This window comes from Platalea leucorodia (assembly GCF_965183815.1).
Source record: "Platalea leucorodia genome assembly, chromosome: 2".
Classification (NCBI taxonomy): domain Eukaryota; kingdom Metazoa; phylum Chordata; class Aves; order Pelecaniformes; family Threskiornithidae; genus Platalea; species Platalea leucorodia.
Window position 1 is genome coordinate 93,910,374 of NC_138824.1, and position 21,763 is coordinate 93,932,136.

Consider the following 21,763-nt stretch of genomic DNA (forward strand, 5'->3'; position numbering starts at 1 on the left):
AGCCCAACCGACGTGAAACGGCCGCGCGCGCGCGCGCACACACACTCACCCCCCCCCCCCCCGCGCCTTCCTCGCGCGCGCGCGCGCTCCCCGGCCGCACACAGAGGGGTGGGGGCAGGCGGGCCGCGGCCCGGGCCTCGCCGCTGCGGCGTGAGTGACAGCCCGGGGGGCCGGGGGCGGGGAGCGCGTCACGCCGTGCGGCTGCCGGAGCCGCCGCTGCCGCCGCGCTTAGGTCGGGGCCTGCGGCGCGGAAGGCTCTGCCGGGGCCGCCATCTTGCCCAGGGCCCCGCCAGACGGAGGTGCGCTGCCGCCGCCGGGAGCGCGAGGAGCCGCCGCCGCGTCTCGCCTGGCTCCCTCCCCCCTCCCCCGCCCTCCCCTCCCCCCGCACGCACGGAGCCGTCAGCGCAGAGCGCTCCAGCCGCCCGGGCCGGCCCCTCCGCTGCCACCTTCCTTCCTGCCGCCCGCCCGCCTGCCCCCGCGCCCCGCCGCCGCTGCCGCCCAGCCGAGCCCCGGGCCCCGGCGAGAGGCGCGGGGTGCGTGTGCGCCCCCTCCCCCGCGTGCGCCCGGTCCCCGGACGGGGCGGAGCGGAGCGCGCAGGCCCCGGCCAAGCCCCAGCCGGAGCCGAAGCCCGGGGCCGCCGGGCAGGAGCTGGTGACGCAGGAAAAACGCCCCGGCGGTGCCGCCGGCGCCGGAGAGAGCGGAGCGGCCCGGGCCGGGATCCGAAGCGCGGGCAGCGGCGGCGGCTTCGCCCTCCCTCTTCTCGTCGCAGTCCACGGCGCCCGCCCGGGGGGGGGAGCGGGGAAGCGGAGCCGCCCCCTCAGCCAGCCGGCTGCACGCCCGGGATCGCGGGGCCTGGCATGAGACTCTGCCCTGCTGGCTGCCTGGGATGAGGCAGTCCCCGGCCGCGCTCCTTCGGCAGCACCCAGGAGGGCACCGGGCCGTCGCAGCAGCAGCCGCGGGACAAGGGGAAGCCGTGCGGGGGTGAGTGGCGGAGCGCCGTGCCCGGGCGGGGCCGGGGGCCGGAGCCCGGAGCCGAGGCCGAGGCCGGGAGGCGGCGAGGCGAAGCGGCTGCGCGGGGGCAGCTGTTTGTGCTGCAGCCCGGCCGCCGCCGCGCCGAGCGGAGCGGAGGGAGGCGCTCCCCGGGGATGGGGCTCCCCGGGTCGGGGTGCGGTGCGGCGCGGCGGGGAGGAGGGGGCGAGCCGGGCCCCGGCGGGGCGGGGAGCGGGGGTGGGGGGGTGGGGATAACGGGCGGCGGGCGGCGGCAGCGCCTCCCTCGCAGCCCCCGGCGTGCGGCCCTGCATCGCGGGTGTTTTGGAGGGCAAGGGAAAATGGCTGACGGCTCCTCATCCTCTCCCCGGCTGCCGGGGGGTGGAAGCGCTCTCCCCGCCCCGCGCCCCTCGGGGGGCTCTGCCAGCCGCCGGGCGGCCCCTCCCGCCCTCCCCCCCGCTGTCGCCGGGCGAGGAGGGCCCGGCGGCTCCCCGCAGCGCTGCACCCAGCTTTGCCTCCCCTGCTTCTCGCTTCCCTTCGCACCGAACGCCATTACTGAGGTGGAGTGATTGGAGCCGTGTAGGCCCGGGCGACGCCTGGAAGTAAGGCCCTGCCGAGGCGCCTTTCCTACGGGCTCAATGAAAACCGCCAGCACCAGCTCCTTCACGCCCGCTGTAAACATTATTAACGCGTAGGCCACTCCTCTGGTCTCGGCTTCCAGCAACCCTGTTTCGATGCCCAAAAAATGTTTGTGGCTTTTCGCATCTTCTTCCTCTAGTTCACCCTGCCGCTTCTCCTCAAAGTTACGTCTTGGGGCTTGTCTGTTGCGATTTATTTTGGGCGATATAACCCCCTCTCCTCGTAGTTGCGTGCAGTTTGGCCGCGGTTATTCTCTTATTGTCCCCAAGAAAACGGAGGATTTCACCAGTTGGATGGGTCGTGGGGTTTTTTTTTTTGTGTGTTGGTAGTCACTGTATTAACATGTGCTGTCCCACTTTGTGCGGCATTGTTTGTATACAGAGAGAATAGCCTTTGAAAATTATTTATGTGGTTCTTAAGTGATTTTGTTCTCATAGAAGCATCCAAAAATGTTGAGGTGGTTTTTAAGATGCCATATTTCGTTTCCAGGTTGCTCCCTCAGAAGTCCAGTTAACTATTTTGAAGATGTTACAATAACACACAACAGCACGGGGAAAAAAAAGTCTTTCAGAAAAGAATTGTTCTAATTAAATGTTCAAAGGACTTCCAGGCTCACTGTAGACATATTGTGTCTGTCTCAGCTGTCTTCATGTTGTCTGTACAACTTGATTTATATTCAGAGTTCGGCAGTTGCATTCGTATCACTGGACGTTTATATCGGCCCGAAGACCCTCTGAAGTCCCAGGCTCAAAGCTAGCACAAGGCCCACTTTTGCTGACCTAGTTGCAGAACTGGGACCTGTATTTTTAAAAAGTTGTTGAATCTAGGTATTAATATGTAGTGTTAAGTATACTAGTGGCAACACTTGTTAGGAGAGACGGCCTAGGTAACCTGTGTTTTTCAGCAGGCTTCTCCAATGCCTGACAAATGGTTATTAAAATTGTTACGTTTAGGAAGGGACTATTGATGGGTGTCTGGAGGATTGACCTTTATTGATTATGGAAGTGAAATGGTGTCTCTAGTAAGACAGATTTAGGGGTGACTGAGATCTGTAGGCAGCTAACTTTATTCTTGATATTTTAAGGTTTTACTTTGAGAAATTGTCAGAACTCATCACCATAAATGTTCCTGATCAAGTAACATGTTTATTTCAGCAAAACCCAAGTGATACATGAGGCTGTTGGGATTTTTTTTTTTCTTCTTTGTTTGCTTGGGTTTTGGTGTTTGGTTTTTTTTTAAAATAATGCTTTTAATTCTTTGAGTTGAAGTAATGTTTATTCTTTGAACCAACAAAGTACAGTAGCTAATACCAGGAATTTTGGGGAAGCGTATAAAATACATGTATTGATTATTCTGTTGCAATACCCTGGACAACGGTGATGCTTAATGACAGCTTTGAACGAAAAACATAATTATAAAGCTGCAGTGGAAGAAACTCAAGTATCAGCATGTTTTTTTTGTGGGGGGATAGGACAGGGGGAAATCTAGCTAAAAATAAATATAAGATTGTATCATAGTAACTTTTTTCTCTCTCTCTGATATCTTTTGTACTTCTCTTTCATGTAGGTTTTCTTAATAGTATTTCTTTTGGGTAGCCTCTGTCTTAATCTTTCCAGGCTGCTGCTTCATGTCTTGCAGAATTTGCCCTTGCGGTGATACTTCTGCCCATTGAATTGACAGGAAGACTACATCTGGAGGTGGTAATCAATAAGGATAGTGGTAGCAAAACTGTTTACTCTTTCTGTATCTGTGGAACACTGTCATCCTTACATAAACATTTTATTTCCCACATGATGGTGCATTTGTACTCAGAAATAGACTGGTGCAACTACTGTGTTCTAAATGCACGCTTCTAGGTTTATGCATTTTATTAATATTCTGGAATTCTTACAAGTGAGACTCAGGATAAACAAAAATAGTGTATTAGTGTCTAGTCAACAAAATTAAACAGACTTTTAAGAAAGCAGAGGTACCTGTAATACCTCTGTTTCAAGACATCTTACATTTAAAATTGAAATTAGTTTAGGACTTTTCAATATGAATAAAACTTTGGGTAAAAATGGATAAGAATTCAGTTCTTTATTAGTTTGAAGAAATTACTTTTAAATGGCTTTAAAGTTATGTTTCTGTCAGGTGTGTATTAAAAATATATTAAGTTCCATGGGAAATACTTGTGTCCTTCCTGCTCCGGTTTAGAAATCAGTTCAGAACTTACTTCAGGTATTTGAATGGCAAGTGCTTTTGTGTTAGGCAGTACTCTGAGTATATATACTTTTTTTTTTTTTTCCCCTCAGAAATACTGTTTTATATATCCTAAGAGATCTAAACACTGTAGGTATATTTTGAAAACATCCTGAGCAGGATAGCCTCATCTGTGAAGTAGATGAATGAAAGGTGCCCCGTACTGTTTTTCACTTAAAGCATGGTTTATTTATTTTTTTTAAAAACAAGTCAAACCCCGCAACCCCCCCAAAACTATTACACTTACTTTAATTGTTTTTCTTGTAATCACAAACATTGTTTAATCGAACCGGTAGTCTTGCTTATCCAGGACTTGCAGAGACCAGTGTGAAGTGGTTGTCTGAAGGTGTAAGAAACTCAGCAGAGTTTTGTGTTCGCTTGAAAAGCTGTACATGTGAATGCTGTCGTGTCCTTTAGAAAATTGTTTCCTGGATGTTAGCATTAGTATTAATCTGAACATGTGCACGTGGTTTCTTTTGTTCAGGTATCTGAAGTTTTTCTTATAACCTGGATGTGTCTCCTCTTGAAACTCTGTGTAGCTGCATCCAGTTTTATTATCCATATCGCCTTTGTTTAAAATCAGAGTTCAAAATTTAAAGCTGTACTTCAGGGTATGTTTTGGGAACGCAGCTTGATAATGTCTATCTTTTGTTGTAGTACCTTGCCTTTTGCAAAGCTAGCAATGCTGTGTGCTGTTGCTGTAGACTTGTGTTGTATCATACATGAAGTTTGTGGTAAATAAATACATAACTTTTTTTTTTTTTTTTTTACATAACTGAGCTTTGTTATGCATACTGACTCCCTGACACAAACCTAGTGAAAAAAGAATTAAAAATTAAGCTGTACTGGTATACAGGCCCTTTACCATTAGTGCAGAACATTTGCCACAATATGCATTTTGTTGATTTTTCTTAAGAGATTCTTATTCTGCAATATGCAGTAGTGACGAATGTCAGTTGCTTAGCTGTCTTGCCAAGCGGTTGGTTATGTTTAGGAAGAGCAGTTGGGTAAACCTTTGTATTGCAGAATGGTTGTTAAAAGTGTCTTTCCATAGCAGAGGCAAGGGATGGAAAGAAGGTCTTTCATAAGCATATGCTTGCATGCAGTGAGACTTGAATTTTTCTACCTGGGAAGTCTGAGCTACTTTGGATTCATGTGTTAGAAAAATGCAGTGACGTTTTTCATATTATTAAATCTAGTTTTTCTTCTCTTATTAATGTAGGAACATTTTAAAGTTCTCACACTGTTACAATGAATTACAGTTTTGTAATGAGTTATCTTTTTGAAACAGTTATGTTATATTGGCTGTCTCTGTTACGCATAAGGCTGTAGCATGACTTGAGAATATAGTTAACAGAGGTTCCCTCTGCACTTAGTGACAGAACCATGTTTTGATTTACATCTTCTTGTTAGAGTGTTGAATAGATAGACAATGGCAGAAAGCCATTCTGTCATGACTTTGCACCCTCAAAATGTCAACTACTGCATTTCAATGTCCACTTGAGCCCATTGGTGCTTTGAGGACTTTCTGTAGATATGGTTTGGTAAAATCATTTAAAATATTGAGTGTTGGTAAGGTTACAGGAGAGCGGTTAATAACTTTCCCCACAATAGAGGAGAGGAGGAAAGTAAATAAGGTCTTAAAGTAGCCAGTTGTGACTTAGTGCAAAATCTTTTTTCCTTTTTTTTTTTTTTTTTTTTTTTTTGCTTAAGGGAGCTTAACAGCACAGTCAGTTTCTTTTGCATTTTCTGTTGTGAATTTTCTGATATTTGCTTCATTTTATAAGAAGCCATTAGTTACTCGTTTTATTTGAGAGTTGAATTCAATCTGCTTGATATCAAAGCTTTTTAGTTGCCAGCTGTTGCCGTGTTTTCAAATAAAATGCTGGGAATAAAAACCATTTGGATACATGTATGTTCACAGGCTTGCTATCTAAGGGAAACATTACTGGTGTATGATTTTCTTAAAGGATTAGTTAGTATTAACTGTAAGAATGATTACTTGGTTCTGGTTAACTTCTTTGTGTTAGTACACCTCCAAGAGAGATCCACGGCATGTAGATTTAAAATCTAGTCATTTTTTGAATGCTAGTATTTTCAACTTTTTTTATGAAGTTAAAATGAAGGCTGCTTTAGCAGCTATCAGGATATATGTTATTGTGGATAGCATATATAGGATATATGGATAGCTATCAGGAATGTTATTGTGGGAAGCTTTTATTTGTAGCATCCTTGATCTGCTTACAAAAACAGTATGTAACCCTGTTCTGTGATTTAGTTTTCCTTACACATGTAACCTCCAACAGAAAAATGTGATTTTCTTGCATACAGATCGTTGCATGGACATCTTGGCAAATCATACTGTTTGGTAGTTAGCGTTTAGCCATGAATTCACTCATAAGAGGGGAATTCCACATTGCATCATTCCTTAAAGATGTACATCTGTGAATGGAGAACTCTCACAGAAGAAACCCTTTTTCCAAATTTATTTTTTTAAGCTGAGATTCAAGAATATGTTGAAGCAAGACACCAACATGTGACTCCTTAATGTTTGCTTATGTCCTGTGAAAGACTTCCCTAGTATTTTTTTTTTTTTTAACAGAAGTGTTGTTCCAATGAGTGCTTCAAAATAATGAAAAAGTACATAGAGGGAGTTTCAGGGCTAACTTTTTGTTAAGCTTTCATGTAAAATACCCAAACCCAAGTAATAGAAAATTGTCCATGGAAGAGCCTTTGTTTAAGACAAGTAACACTTTTGTAACAGCTGAGTGGCAACATGGAATGACACAAAAATGTACATTATAAATTCCATAGGCTTCAATCCTTAAGTCACTGAATTGCCGCTTAACCTTTTCTTTAGCTTCAGTGGGACTAGGTGTGGGAAGAGGAAAAGGTATTGTTTTGTGTTAGGGTGGTCTTAGCTATAATACTCTGAAATGGTGAAAGAAGAAAAAGGAGATTGCTGAGGAATGTGTTCAGTAAAAAAAAAAAAATCGTAGTGATGTGTGCCAGGTAGGATCCCTCTGTTACCAGACAGGCTTTTTGGGTTGGAGGGGAGTGTCCTTGCTAGCACTGCGGCGTGGGATGGTGGTGACAGGCCTGTATTGGCTGCGGGTGGAACTTTGGTTTTCTTGTTCAGAAATGAAAATTGACACCGAGGGGAAGAAAAGTCTCTTACTTTTCTAATGTAAGATGAGAATGAACATTGTTGTCAAAATACACTGGCATCTCAGTAAATGAGCCTTGCATCTTTTGGTGTTTGATTTTTCTGCTGTCTTAGCAATGAAGTACTTCAGTGTGTTTTTGAATAAGTTTCAACAGAACAAGTCCCTGAATTTGAAAGTTAAATAAGAAAGGTGGATCTGCTTAGCTTAATTTTTAGGTGAATAGGTTGGTGAAAGACCAAAATTTTTATAAACTAAAAGCTTAAACTATAGTTTAAACTATATTTTATATTAGACTTTGTATATTTCTAATTTAGAAATAAAATGTTAATTGTTTGGTGATTTCCAGCATTTCCTTTTAATGCATTTTTCTGAATCCTTTAGCTCTGAGGATTTCCTTTTTTTTTTTTTTTTTGATGGTAACATAAATTCTCTGGAGCTTGAAGATGAAAACTTCAGTGACTTGTTCTACAGTTTCAGGCTCCAGTTTTGCACAGCCCTCCGTATGCCTTGACCTGTCTTCCAGACAGTGCTTTATTAATCACAATGGGACTGTAAAATCCCAGGTCTTTTCCTGACTGCTTATAATTGTGTGTTTGTGCGTGCACACACAGATACAATGGGACATTTTTTTAAGGTGATGTACTGACCTTTTTTCCCTGGGTGAGATAGTAACATCAGATTTCTTAAGTGCTTTATAGCTCTCTTGGTGTGTCGGAGTTTCTTCATGATAGTTCTGGTAATTAGACAGGACGATAACCTCCAGATTGCCTGAAAATTCTTACTGTTTGTATTCTTGTATCAGTTTAGCCAGATTGCTGTGGTTGACAGTTTGTAACGTGTCTAGTGAAGATGAAACATGAATTCCCCGTATGGTATTTGAGAAGCCATTAATTCCTTTTCCTTTCCTTCCATATTTTAGGATTGGGAAAAGGGAATTTTTTTTATAAAATGAAAAGCTCTGAAGTGAAATGAAAAACTTCATTTTCGTCAGTGGCAATGGATGCAGCAAGGTTAGCATAGCGGTAGTGAAACCTTGCTGTAAGGTAATGTGTATTCAGCCATGGAACAAAACCCCATGTGATCAGTATCAGCCTCTGGTTAGCAGGTGTATGACTGAAGTTTTTCACTTACCTGCACCATCCTAAGATTTTTGAGCAGATGAAGGAGGGTTTGGTAATGCACCCTGTCATGAATTTTCCTTTTTCTTTGTATCACTTTCCTGATAATGGAATGAATATTTAGAATCAGTAACAACTCTGGATATGGTGCCTGGAGGCAACTGGATGAGGACAGTGAATGACCAACATGTTGTTAGTTTAGTTTTGTTGTTGGCAAGCAGTAGCCAAAATGAGAGTTTGATTTGGAGATGCAAATGCACTGTGTTGATTGATCCTTAGGTGGTACTTTGGAAGATCATTTTTTTCGAAAATTGAAATTGTACTCGATACCTGATAGGCTTTTTGTTTATATCTTTTATATTAGGTGCGAGTATTGCACAGGAAGAAGAATGTTGTAGAAGTTGTATACACTATCTAGACCAGCAGCAAGTAACTAACAGTTGAGAATCAAAATCTCTCCTGTGAGAGCTGCTTCACACTTTTAAGTATGTGCTTGCTGTATACTACACCTAAAATACAGTTTGAGAGGTTTTCAGTGTTGATGAGCCACTGTGGTTCTTCACGGGTCTGAAAGTATGATAAATAGTAGTATTTCACACTTACAATGAAGACTAACCCTTCAGTTTTACTTTCGATTATTCTAACAGCAAAATTTTGCTTTAAATGTGAGTTTATCATTGTATGTCATTTAACTTCTAAATGACAGTTGTCCACTAGAATTCTTTATTCCATATCTCTCTAACATAACCAGGTTCTCTAGTGTATTTGATGAATTTAAGTTCTTTTCTCAGAACTTCTGTGCCAGAAATGGGGGGCGGGGGGAGAAAGCCTTAACAACCATGTTGATGTTTAAACTGTTTAAACAGTTCAGCTGCAACAGTTTTTTCCATCTATAGGAATTATGAAGACATTATTTTTGGGGTACATTTCTGTAGACTGGTACAGTAGATATAAAAAACTTTACTTCTTTCACAAGCTCTGGAAGTGTTTGTTTTCTCTGAAGATACTTTCTTGTGATTTTTGATATGTTTTCTTTTAATAAGACATGAGGATTTTTTTAGTTTAAATTTGTGTAGTTTGCTCCTACTTGCCTGTTTGGTCTGGTGTTATTAGTCTACTTTAAAGGAAACGCTGTGGTGAGATTTTATTGATCTGATAAAATTAGTGTCTATTGTTTAACCTTTTTTTCTTTTCCTTCCTGAATATCTTCTGTTTAATTCATTATGTGTTTTCTCATGCCATTTTTCCTTGAAAATGTTACTTATGAATTCAGAGTGCCCAATTGTTTTAGTGGATATCTTCCTTTGGACTTTTTTTCCCCCCTCTCTTATACTTCTGGGTAGCTAGTGCTTCTAGGTAACTAATGTTTTGTTTCACCAAAATTGGTGAGGTTAGGTTAGGTGTTTGGAGAGACTTTCTTGCTGGGAAGAAAGTGTCTTCTTTACAGAAAACAGCTTGTCACAGGCTGTGTATAATCAGTTGTTTTTTCTTCTTTGCTGAATTTGTAAATATGAGGTTGATGTTTGAGGTACCTTATTTTTGCTCAGATGCTTTATCAAATGCAAGTCAACAGTTTGGTTTCTCCCCCCCACCCCAAGTTAAACCATAAATTGAGTTTGGATAGGAGTTATTTTTTTCTCAGCTATAGTATGTATTATTTCATCAGGACTTGGGGTTTGTAGTATTTCAGAGCAGATTCCTCAGCAGAACTAAAAGCTTGATTTTTAAAATGCTTCCATTATTCATTTTTCAGTTGAATTATCAGATGGCTCAGTGAAGTTACTTAAAAATTGTGTGTGGTGAAAAACAAATGATGCAAAGAACCTTGGAAAAAATGCATGTCATGATCTATTCAAGCATTTTACCATTTAAGGGGGATGTTTTCACTTGAGCCATGGGTAATTTAAGAAGATTCCTCTAAGTTTACATGAAAGTGGAAAATGAGGAAATACAAGAATGAAACTTGTCATTAAACCAGTGGGGTTCTCCCTCCCCCCCCAATTATGAACTCTTCCTTCCGTTGGATCTTTGACTCATTCTGTCTGGAAGATGGATTGAAATGGATTGTTGTTCAGGATTTTATCTTTCAAATTCATTCTGTAAATGCTTGTGTTACAGCAGTCTAAATCTCATGCTGAGTAGAATTATTACTCTGTTAATAAACTCGATAGGTGCTTTTCACTCTCAGCCTGTACATTTCCCAAACGGTAACGTATTATTTCTTGCATCATTCTGTAAATTAAAAGGCTTGTGTTGGTCTTTTGTTTTATTGCTGAGCCACAGAGGCTGTAAACTTAAGAAGTATCTCCTGTCATAACTTTCCAACAGAGTTTTGTTAGATGTTCAGGTGTTACAGACACAGTTTATGTTGGCTTAAGTCGCTGTTGTGCTCCCTCGCTCTTCCTCAGTTTTGCCTTTATCTCAGTACCCAGAAAAATGAGAGAAGGATGAAGAGGTTAATGTGAAAAAAATCTGTGATTTCTCCAGCAATGTATATGAACAAGACACAGACAGAATTAACTTCTTGGGGGTTCCATATAGCTGCCTTATAACCCAGAGATTTCCCTTTGACATTTGCCGTTCTGTTTATTTTCTTGTAAAACATCATTTAACTTCTGCAACAAATAAGGTATGGACAATTTTTCTTCCTGGTGCCTCAGCTGATTACTGTTTACCCAGGGGATTTAGTTTGATGGAAGCAAACTTTAGTTTGATGGAAATGAAATTACAGTGGAAACCAGATTACTCTGAAAATCCCAAATTATGTAGGAGAAAAATGACAAACTGAGCCTTTGACAAATTTAGAAAGCATATTCTCTCTGTCTCTCTCACACAGACACAAAATTTTGTTATATGAAAATTTCTTCTGCTAAAAAGTACCAAGATGTTGACTGTCACAGTGGATACAGCTGTTGTACTCAGTTACTTATACTCTGTTGTCTCTAATTCCATTTTTTTTGACCTGAATTTTCAGATAATATTTGAATTGTGCAGTCTTGTTACAGTTTCATAACTCTGGCCTTTTTTTTTTTTTTTTTGGCCAGCAGAAGTAAATTTTTTGCCAGCCTGTGTGTTTTACATCATCTGCATTACCTGCTGTAGCTTTGTCACTGATTTATATACTTGAGGTCAGATTATTCAAAGTGTTACTGCGAAGTTAATTTTTCTGACTCAGTGTGATCTGTTAAGTATTCCACTGGCTTTATCATAATTTCCAGGGCAAAGACAGTTTTTTGCCTTCACCTTCTTAGACTTCTCTCACTTAGCCTTATTTGCTCTGGCTACTTAATATTTCTTTCGTGACTGAACTTGTGCTGTTCATGAACTGACATTCCTGGCATTTATCATATACTGAACAGCTTTCTCTGTGTGCATTTTCCTGCGATATCCATTATGCTTGAGAAAAATTTTGATCTTTATGACACTTCGGTGTTGTCAAGACTCATCTCTGCTCTAATGTATGTGAACCTTGGTTGCTATCACAGCTAAATATGTGCTAACTATAATTATCCATATTCTGTTTCCTTCCTTTTTCCTCCTCTTTCAGCATGTATTTCATGGTAGATTTGCACTGATGCTAAAAGAGTTGGTTCTATCCGTGGTTATGTATTCTTCCTGCTTCTCATGCCATTGTTAGTGTTCATCTGGCGTGAGATGCAGCTGAAAACTAAAATGATTTTCATTCCTTTCCCCCAGTTACCTTTCAGCCAGATTGGCTTCTTGATCTGGCTGACTACGTAGTGATGCAAGGGCTAATACTAGTGGTGAGAAGGTGGTTAGGATGAAAGTGAGCAAGATCACCCTCCTTCTCTTCTTGTGACAGTGGAGACTTACCTGGTTTCAAACAGACTGTGAAGCTGTACCTTCAGCTAAGGCTTGTCCACAGGCAGAAATACAATGAAACTTCTGTTCTAAAATTTATCAGGATGTAATACTCTTACTGGGGAATAAGATTGCTGTTTCTCACTGAGATTCCAATGATGGAAGCAGAAAAGATCCACGTACAGGCTGTGGTGGCAAAACTACCTTATGAGAATTCTGTCGCTGTCACTTTGTGCTAGTTTAAGCACTGTCTCCCAGAAGAACAGTTACGGTATTCCTCTTGTCTTTCTTGGACTGTTGGTGGATTCAGCTGAAAACTGGTATCTTTGTAGTCTATTCTGTGTACCGAAGGGAGGTGCTCTTTAGCAAGGGGTGTTATGGGATTTAGCAATTAACCATTTTCAGTGCAGGGAGATTAGTAGTAATGTATGTTTTGTATTTTTTTGGGGGTGGGGTGGGTTGTGGTTTTTTTTTTTTTTTGAATGACTTTTTGGTTTTCAGGCAGAGCTGTAACGAGTTTTTAAACACATCCTCAGTCCTTAGGATGTGGTAGTAGTTGATCATTATCTCCTGCATTTCTCAATAAAGAACGTTATGACATGCTTTTTGATAGGTTTTATAGATAAAAGAATATTAAGTTTCTGGGACAGTGGAGTCACTTTTTGGTTCTGGGGGGGAGTGGGTGTAGTGGAAATAATTCTGCTGTTTCCAGCCCTGCTTTGTTGTTAATACACCTTCTAGGGGCTTCCTTGCTTGTTCCTATCCAACTTCCTCTGCTGTTTACCTTCTTGCATTTATATCAAACTACAGCCTTCGTTGTGTTGGCAGAAGGAGCATTAAGACAGAAGACAAAACTGCTGTTCTTGTTGCCACTTCTTATTTCCCTGCAGAGAGGCCAGGATTTTTAAGGGGAGTTGTTATACACGTTCTCTGGAGCAGAGAGATCGTTTTCGGTGATTTTTTGAGCATGCAGTCTGCTTGGGCAGATGGCTTGTATGAGTTTATTTGGAATGGAGCACGTTTAAGGCAGACAGTCTTTAAAAGAATTAGCTATCAGCTTATAACAGCTCTAGTGAGCTTGTGCAAGCTTGATTTTTTCAGAGCAAGTATCTTCTGACTGAAATGGTTGTAAGGCAACAGGAAATGGCAAAATGTTTACTTGCAGGTAGCTAGCATGGAACTGTACAAAAATCTCCAAGCTGAGTCAGGCAGTTGGTACATTGAAAACTAGTTGGAAGTTTTGGCTAAGTTTTTTAAGCAGTTACGAAGAAGCTTATTGAAACATGAATTTTAATGCTGATATCACTTTCTTTTGTATTTGAGACATTTTAAATTATGCTTGATGATGATGATGGTAGTGTTTGAGTTCCTGTGCTTAGTTTATACTTTCTGATCAAACATTACGTGAAAAGCAGAATTTAAAAAAAGGGGGGGGGATTAAAGCTAGTACAGTAATGGGAATACTTAGATTGTTTGAATTTAAAGCATTTCAAAATACCTAGATATTTCACAAAGTTAATTTTGTCATGATTCAAGGATGTAAAATGCTTCCAACTTAATATCTGTTTTAGATGTTGTACCATGCTTTAATTTTTGCAGTTAACCAAGCAGTAAGTTGTGTTAATTTTATACTTTGAGGGAAAATTTCTGTAATGTGTTGATAATGTCACAGAATATTAGGAGTATAGACTAATAATAATTATTATTATTAGTTAATTAGTTAATGAAATAATAATTTTCTTCAGTGTAACGTTTAACATAGTTTAAAGAAGCCCTTAAATTCTCCATAGAAAACATGAAGGGAGTCAGAAGGGGCTAGCCTGATTTTTGCAGGCTAACTTTAAACTTCACTTTTGTAACAGAAGCTTTATAGTATAATTGTGGTAGTGGCATTGGGTACTTCACACTATAGTGATATGTCAGGTGCTGTGTATAAGCATGATTTAACAAAGAATAGCGTGCAAGTAAAATGTAGAAATAACATTGTAGTAATATCCATAATTCATTGACTGAATGGCTTTATACAACATTTCAAATATTTATAGTGCTGAGTTTCGCAAAGCCTTAAGTGGAGTATACTATAAATAATTTCATGTTTTAAAGCCACAAGTGGAATGAACCTGGAAGATGCCATTATGCCGCCCTTCAAATACTTGAGAAAGAATGACAGTAGCGAAAGCCATTCAGCTTCTACCAGTAACCTGGTACAATGTATGAACCTCATCAGAAATAACAGAAGCCACAACGTATTTGTGTATCTCAGGGGGAAACCAAGGCTAGGGATGCCACTGAACATGAGAAATGATGATTTGGACATTTGTACGGTTCGGCAGGGTCTTCCAAGGATGGAACATTAAAGTGTTACTTCCTTTTTCGCTCTGTTCCCCAGGAAGAATTGAAGTTGTTCAAAGGGAGCGGTTTTGTTTAAACTTTTTTCATTAAGTTTTTAGATTTTTGTCTGCAGTTAATGTTACCTGTAATCCTTAGGCAGTTGGACTAGAGGATGACTCTAGGTCCCTTACAGCTGAAAAAAATAATTCTGTTCTTAAACATTCTATTCATTGGAGGAGGAGGTGGATAGTTTTAGCTTCATCAAGCCTGCCTACAAAATTGTGCTAAAAAAATCTGAGATTTCTTTGTGAGCCCTGCAGCAAAAAAAGAACACAGCTTCCAAGGAAGTTTCAAAGGTCAGCAGAGCTAGAGGATAAAGGTTCTTAACAATTATTAAGGGTTTGAGCCCAACTCCCCAAAAGAATTGAGATATTTTGTGGCTGCTTTTTGGAATTTACAAAACTCATGTTCTTCTCTAGTTAACCTCAAGACCTGATTTACAGAGAAATTGTAGAATCTAATGCAACCTAAAATAACAATAAAAAATTCCTGCATAAGTTGCAGAACTAAGGTTCTGGATATGTATTAGTGGTTTCACTGCTACCCTCACAATATCAGAATCAAACCCCAAAGCTTTTATGAAGGTAAAAGTCTAAGGATTTGATGATGAAAGAAAGGAGTGTCCATTCCTAAAGATGGAATTGAAGGAGCTTCTGAAGTGGTTAAGAAACTGGAGTTTGCAGTTTGGAGGAAAAATCTGTGTAGATGCATCAACATTTGTTTATTGTTGTCAGCCCGAATGTGAGTATTACAGACTTCTTGCAGCAAATCTGAACAAAACGAAAAAAACCCAGTCTTTCCTGTGAAATGATGTAATGTCCAAACACAGATGGAATCAAGTAGGCTTAAGGTACTGCAAAGTGTAGTATTGATGACATTCGTCTCACAAAGATGAAACAGAAGTGAGACTGTCAGTTTTTTACAAACAAAATTTGTGGCCTTGTTTTAATTTGCTTTAGTACTTCAAAGATGGGTACTGCTCAACACAAAACCATAAATGTAATAGACCATTTTCTTATGTTAGCAGAGTTGTGTAACAGGTTACATGTTAACAAAATCAGATTTGATTTTTTTGTTTTAACGTTGCCTTGTAGCTAGTACACTTCTTGGGTTGCGTGAATTGACTTTCTTGCTGAGTTCTTGCTTTCAAGAAAACTAGACTTTGGTAAAAATGGTGTTTACTGCTCTTTCTCTGGCCTGATTGAACTCCTTTTTAAGAGCCTTTTGCTGAAGTGGTTTTTTGGCTTTGTTTTTTATTGCTGAAGACTTACCAGTATTCTTTCCCGTGCATAGCTGGTAGTAATTTTTTTTACGCCCTACTATTACTGCTTTTGTTGCAAACCTATTAAATCTAGACCTTCCTCCCCGTTTAGTTCTGTATTTGGTCTACTATTTTGTATCTGCTGTCTGCTTTAATTTCCAACACAAAACCATAACAATGTCACTTAGGTACTTAGTTCCTCATGTGTTGGAAGATCAATTCCTAACCCCTTTCAGTGGGAGAATTGCAATGGATGGAAATACTGCTTCATTGTTACCCCGTGTTCTGGGAATGCATTCAGCATCTTCCCTTCTTGCTTGCTATGAAAAATAGTGTTACTGAATATATTACTCCTTATCATTTACGCTTTTATAGTTATGTTTAAAGATGGTTTCTGTGTATGGACATTATTTTTAATTGAAAGTGTAGCTATAGATAGTTGGTAGTGGTATCAGCTGGTCTTCTTAGCTCTGTGTGCTATTTCAAACAGCCAAGAAATGTTTTCTTGCATGATTAGCTGAAGATTTTGCAAAACACGCATTTTAGATGTATTGGTTCTGTTCTTGAAGTCTACTGCTTAAAAGCTCTTAGCATGAAATAATATCTTAATATCTTTATAACTTTGGGCTTCAGAACTGAAGAGGAAATACTGTGTCATGTGTAGAAAATTGTGTACCTCTTTTCAAAAGGTGTAGGTAAAAGGCAGGTCCTCACTGCTTTTTCTGATTTTGTTTACGTGCTTGATTGATTGGCAATTATTGCTTTTTTGAAAAGAAAATGTCAGTTACAAATATAATTCGTATAGTACTTGCCTGCTGCCTTCTCAGTTCTTTTCCTCCTTTGACAAGCCCAAAAGTTGAGGAGACTAGAAATAGCAGTCTGAAAAGGACATCTTTATTCCCTTACTGGAAGGTAATAAGATAAATGGCAGTTGGAAACCCCAGAACAACTAGGCTGCCTTGGAAGTGGATGGTCTCTGGTGTTCTGTCCTGTGGCCAGTCTTGTAATGGGTTCAGATATTTGATTCGGCATGTTGCACTCTCATCTCGCTGTGGCAGCTAATTGGTGTGGAGGGTATGTTTGTTGCTACTTATTTTTTTTCTAGATGTAAAAGGCTGTAATTCACAAGTTTCTTATCAGTTCTGCAGCCAAAATTATATGCTCCTGTTAAAAAGACAACAGTTGTGAGATGTATTCTTGCTACAAACATGCAATTGTGGTGTTCACATGCAGTTGCTTTTCTAGAATAATCATGCTTCTACTCATGTTTCCCAAGATACACAAAGTTTTCTGTATGTCCTTTTTTCGTAGGTGAATGACCTGACACTTCCCTATGTTAGTGCACATTTTACTGTGCCAAGCTTACCAGATGATCCAGATTACTCTGTGACATGTTCTCATTGTTATCACCCCATTAGTTTGTGTGCCATGTGCAAAATTTATTAATAATGTCATAGTTTTGTCTATGTTATTGGTAATATTGAATAGTATGGGACTGAGAATTGATATGTGAAGGGTTTGGCTAGGAATGTTGTCCCTGTTTGTTAAAATCGTGTTAATAATTCTGGTTTCAACCAGTACAGATAATTTTTTCTTCCCAACCTGTTTTGTTTACTGTAAACTTAATCAGACAAGCATGTAAAAATGTAGTACAGAAATTCAGGTAGTTTCTAACATCTTTCATGTTTATGATAAAGAAAAGTATTAAATTGATCTTACTTGTTACACTGTAGGAAGTTGCATTAATGACTATGAGTTTCACTAAAGGGGTTTGTGCCCAGAGATGGTAGTCTGATTTCTTCTCTCCATTCCCCCTATTCCTCTTCCCCTTCCTTTCTGTGCTATGTTGGACTGTATCCTGTTTTTCAAGATCTAGTAGAAGTTATGTCTGTAGATTTCTTTGGATTCTTGACCATATCATAGAACTCTTGAGTGCAGCTCATGTGGGTTTCCTGATTTTAAAATAGTTAGCATAAGTTGTTTTAATATATTACATTATAAATATTGGAAACTGAGATTTTTGTTATGACATTGATGCATCTTTTGTGTTTAGATTCAGAGCAGAAATGCTACTTAATATCATGACAGAAGAGGCTGAGATGTTTAACATTTATTTAATGATTTATATGGTGGTTGCTAGGATGTTTTAAATGTATTAATTGTGAATGATAATTGTGTGTGTGCTAGGAAATACACATTAGCTGAAAAATAAGGATAATCAGTTAGAATAAATTTGGAGACCATGTGTCAAATGAATTGCATGAAGAAAAAAAATTATTTTGGGATACATCATTCTGTTTTGTTAATATACTGCAATATGTTTACCCAAAACTAACTTTGGTTTAAGTGCAAGAAAAATGAGGTGTTGTTTTCTACCTGCATTGGTATACAAACCTCTGTGTTCTCCTGAAATGTCTTTAAAGACTCATTCCACTAGGAAACTGAACCTGTTGCTGTCACTCTCCAGTTATTTTCTGAACCACTGCTAGATATTGTTATAACTAATAAAAAGGAAAACTTTCAGTGCCAGTACAGAAACACAGTTTACGTCTGTCTGCTCTTAGGAACAATATTAATTGGCAAGAATTGCAGGCTGTATTCTGCACATCCTCATGCAGAGAAAATGTGGAGATGAGTACTGCTGTGTAAACTTAGGTGTCTGGCCTGTTGTGTCTTTCAGACTTTGTAATACATCCCATTTTGTACATTCACAAAGCTCTTAGTTCCCCTTTTATAGTGTGCTTCAGCAACTAGTAGGAAGCCATTGATACCTCAGTGCTCAGAAATTTTTAAATTCCCTCTATTCCCTAGTGCTTTGCTGTAAAAATTAATGTCTTGCTGAGAAAAGCCTTCATTACTTAAGTGAAATTAAGCCTATATTTTTTTGCTACCTGTAATACTGAGAATGTATTTTGATTTTTCCCATTGACTTTTGAGCATCCAATAATAATTCTCTTTGTAGCACAAAGGCAGAGCAGTCAATTTGAGTATGAACTAACGTGAAAAGTTAATTATCCCTTTTTTAAATGAAGTAAGATTAAATCTCTTAAAACAAAGTCTAATAGCGTAACATTTTGCAATTACTAGCATTTGGATTAATGTTTTAAGGAACAAACAGGGTTCTTAAAGTGTTCTGGACAGTGAACTTTGCTGTATAGCTTGGAGAGGTGTAACTATTACAGGCATTTTAGAACCGGATCAACAGCTTGAAGTATGTGATATGGCCATGACCAAACTATAGATTTAATAATCAGAAATAAGGAACCAAGAACATTAATTAGTCTTTGGTGCAAACTTTAGACGTGCTATTTTCTTGAAGTAGTGATAAGTAGACATGATATACTATTAATTACTCTATAGATGATAGAGTATTAGCTGCAGATGTGTGTATTCTTTGTAATCTAGAACATTATTTAAATGTAAACATTAAACCATGATTTGTCCTTGCTTATAGTGTTCTACTGCTGCCTCTAAAGGGCTGAGGTTGCAGTTGGACCCGCAATATCAACTCAATCCTAATCGGCTTTTTTGCCAAGAACACATTTTTTGGGTTGCAGAAGGGCAGCCTCCTGCATAAATAAACTGTAGCATAATTGGAAAAAAGTATAGCATTGTGTTGCTTAGCAGCATGAGCTTGAATCTGACTCTTGTCTGAAACAAATGTGCATACTGAAGTTCTTGGATCTGATTATTTTTTTTAGATTTTAGTTTTGAGGTTGTTTCCTGTTGTAGCTCATTCTTTTAATACAAGGTAAAAGGAAGCCTTGCCCACTTCTTTGCATTTTCATTGTGAATTCAAGAAAAGGGCTGCATAGTAAGTGATAGTCATAGATCTAAACATTTCACCAATTTTTAAAATAGATGTTAGCATTTTCCAGATAGAAGTAACTTACCAAGTTTGCTTTTCTTAGGTTATAGTACATGCATTTACCGGTGCTTTTTTAATTTGCTTAACTTCATTCTGTTCTTGGAAAGTCTGGTTTATTTTACTGTAGTGACCAAAATTCTCATCTCCCAGCATAAAACCCCACATAACCTAGCTACTTACCAGTGCCTCAAATGTAGTTTCTTAATCACTTGGAAATGTTTAAAACAAGAATTTAAATAATAGAATTGCAGGGGCTGTAGATTTTATGTCCCTCCTCCTTCTGCCACTGAGATATATTGAATATCATTAAGGATATAGTTTCATACCAGTTGAACCAGTGTCACTCCCACTGAAGACTCCTGAGAGTGAAGGAATGGCCGTACTGGGTGAGAGGCCCAGTCTTGCTCAGCGCTCTGTCCATGACAGCAGCCTGAAACGTGCGCATGGCAGCAAGGCCACAGCTCACTGAAGGGAACGCGGTTCATTGTCCTAACACTTGCTGGTTTTGTACCTAAGGCATTGACTGCTTGCTTTCTTGGTGCTGTATGTTTGGCATTCTTCGCTCTTTACTGTCCCACGAGCAAAACACTCCTCCTTCAGAACAGGAACTGAAATGGACATTTAGGTTCGGTAGCCAGAACTAAGTGTATGATCTGAAGACCTGACCTCTTGTTACGTTATCTGGGGAAAAAGCATCATGTACCTTAAGTAACCAGTGGTACACTATCTAACCGTTAAATGCCCCAAGAATTATTGGCAGGTGAATCTCTTTTAGAGAAAGATACCTGTTGCTGCTGTCCAGTTCCCTTGCAGGGCCTGACCTTCATCAATTATTGCCTTGAATTAAGGTAGTCCTTTGAGTGGTGTAAAGGATTTCCTTGGTTTTTTTGAAGTCTTTTGGGAAATTATTGAATTGAAGTCTTTTGGGAAATTATTCCAAACAAGAAATTAATATGTTTTGAATGTGTCAGTTTTGTTGCCTTGATGTGCAGGGCCAAATACTGGCTTCTCAGCCTTAGCTTAAACACAGTTTGCTTTGGTTAGAATTTCTTGGGCTCCACGCTTGGCATTTCAATAAGAATTTTATATCACGACTGAAACACCTTTGATGGAAGGAGGTCAGCTTTAGCCAGAGAAGCCCGAGGAGAGACTTGACTTCTAATCACCTGAAAAGGGAATCTGAGAACCGTAAACTTAGGCTACCTGTTACACCTGAAACAGTTAAATGTAGTCAGATTCTGCTCTTCAATCAGTATGTCTCAAGTCCGGTTACATGAGAAAACAGTACCATTGTCCAGTTTTCTGTTTGGAATTTTTTTTTTTTTAAAGATGAAATAATCCACATGGTTTTGCTGTAACAGAGCTATATTAAATAAAAAAAAATGCTCTTTGTATCATTAACCCTTCTATGTCTAGTTGTGTGGTTTGGGGGTTGGGTTTTGTTTGTTTGTTTGTTTGTTGGGTTTTTTTTAATAGTGATGGGAGAAATACTGAATTCTCTATCCCTGTTCTTGAATTATGCCACATACATGCGTATTTTAGTTCTCTTAACACAGGGTGTAAATATGGCATTTTCATGTCTTTGAGGTTGTTGAACTTTTTTTTCCCCAAATCTCATTCACATTAAGGCTTCAATCTTTGAATGTCCTCAGAACTTTAAATTTTCAACCAGACCTCTGCATAAGTTCCCCGGTGCTCTAAAATATGGGCGAAAGACAGTAGCATCAGGCTGTCACACCTGTAAGTCATACAGTACAGATAATATTCATATTTGTTGCTCAAGGAGGAGGAAACATCAGTGCTTAAAACTAGCATTTTCTGCAGCATTCCTCTACAGTCTCTTCAGCATAGAATGCTGTGTAGCTGGTACTTGAAGATCTGAATGCATTTAGATGACTCCTTTGAGACCATATTTACGGGGTTGAGAGTTGTGGTCCCTCTGCTTTGCCCTTGACCTGACAATAAGCTTTCTTTTGGAAGTTCACTTTCTGTGCTTGCTTAAATTCATGTTGAATGGTAGGTGTAGGAGCATCTTGTACGAAGTGAAGTCACATACCATTAAGTAGATGTAGCTTAGCTACACTTAATCTCAATGCTAAGCTTTGAAGTTTAAAAAAAAAAAAAATCCTGAAAGAGCTGAAGTATACATCCCTTTTTATTTTGTCATATGATATTGAGGGCGAATAGAATTGTACGTTTGCATGGATGTTCCCCATGTTCCAGAAGCTTAAGCTGCCAAGCGTCTTAATTTCACATGTATGATGTGGAA

The 21,763-nt window shown here is 39.8% G+C and overlaps 1 protein-coding gene across 4 annotated transcripts in view; it reads left to right on the forward strand.

Moving 5' to 3' along the window:
- The first annotated feature begins 510 nt into the window (after window positions 1-510).
- The window catches only part of USP9X (ubiquitin specific peptidase 9 X-linked), a 109,271-nt gene continuing 88,018 nt past the window's right edge, over window positions 511-21,763 (forward strand). For all 4 annotated transcript variants that reach the window (XR_014227484.1, XM_082304813.1, XM_082304814.1 and 1 more), the window contains exon 1: window positions 511-981. The gene's annotated coding sequence lies outside the window, so the exon portion shown is untranslated. The remainder of the gene's footprint in view (window positions 982-21,763) is intronic.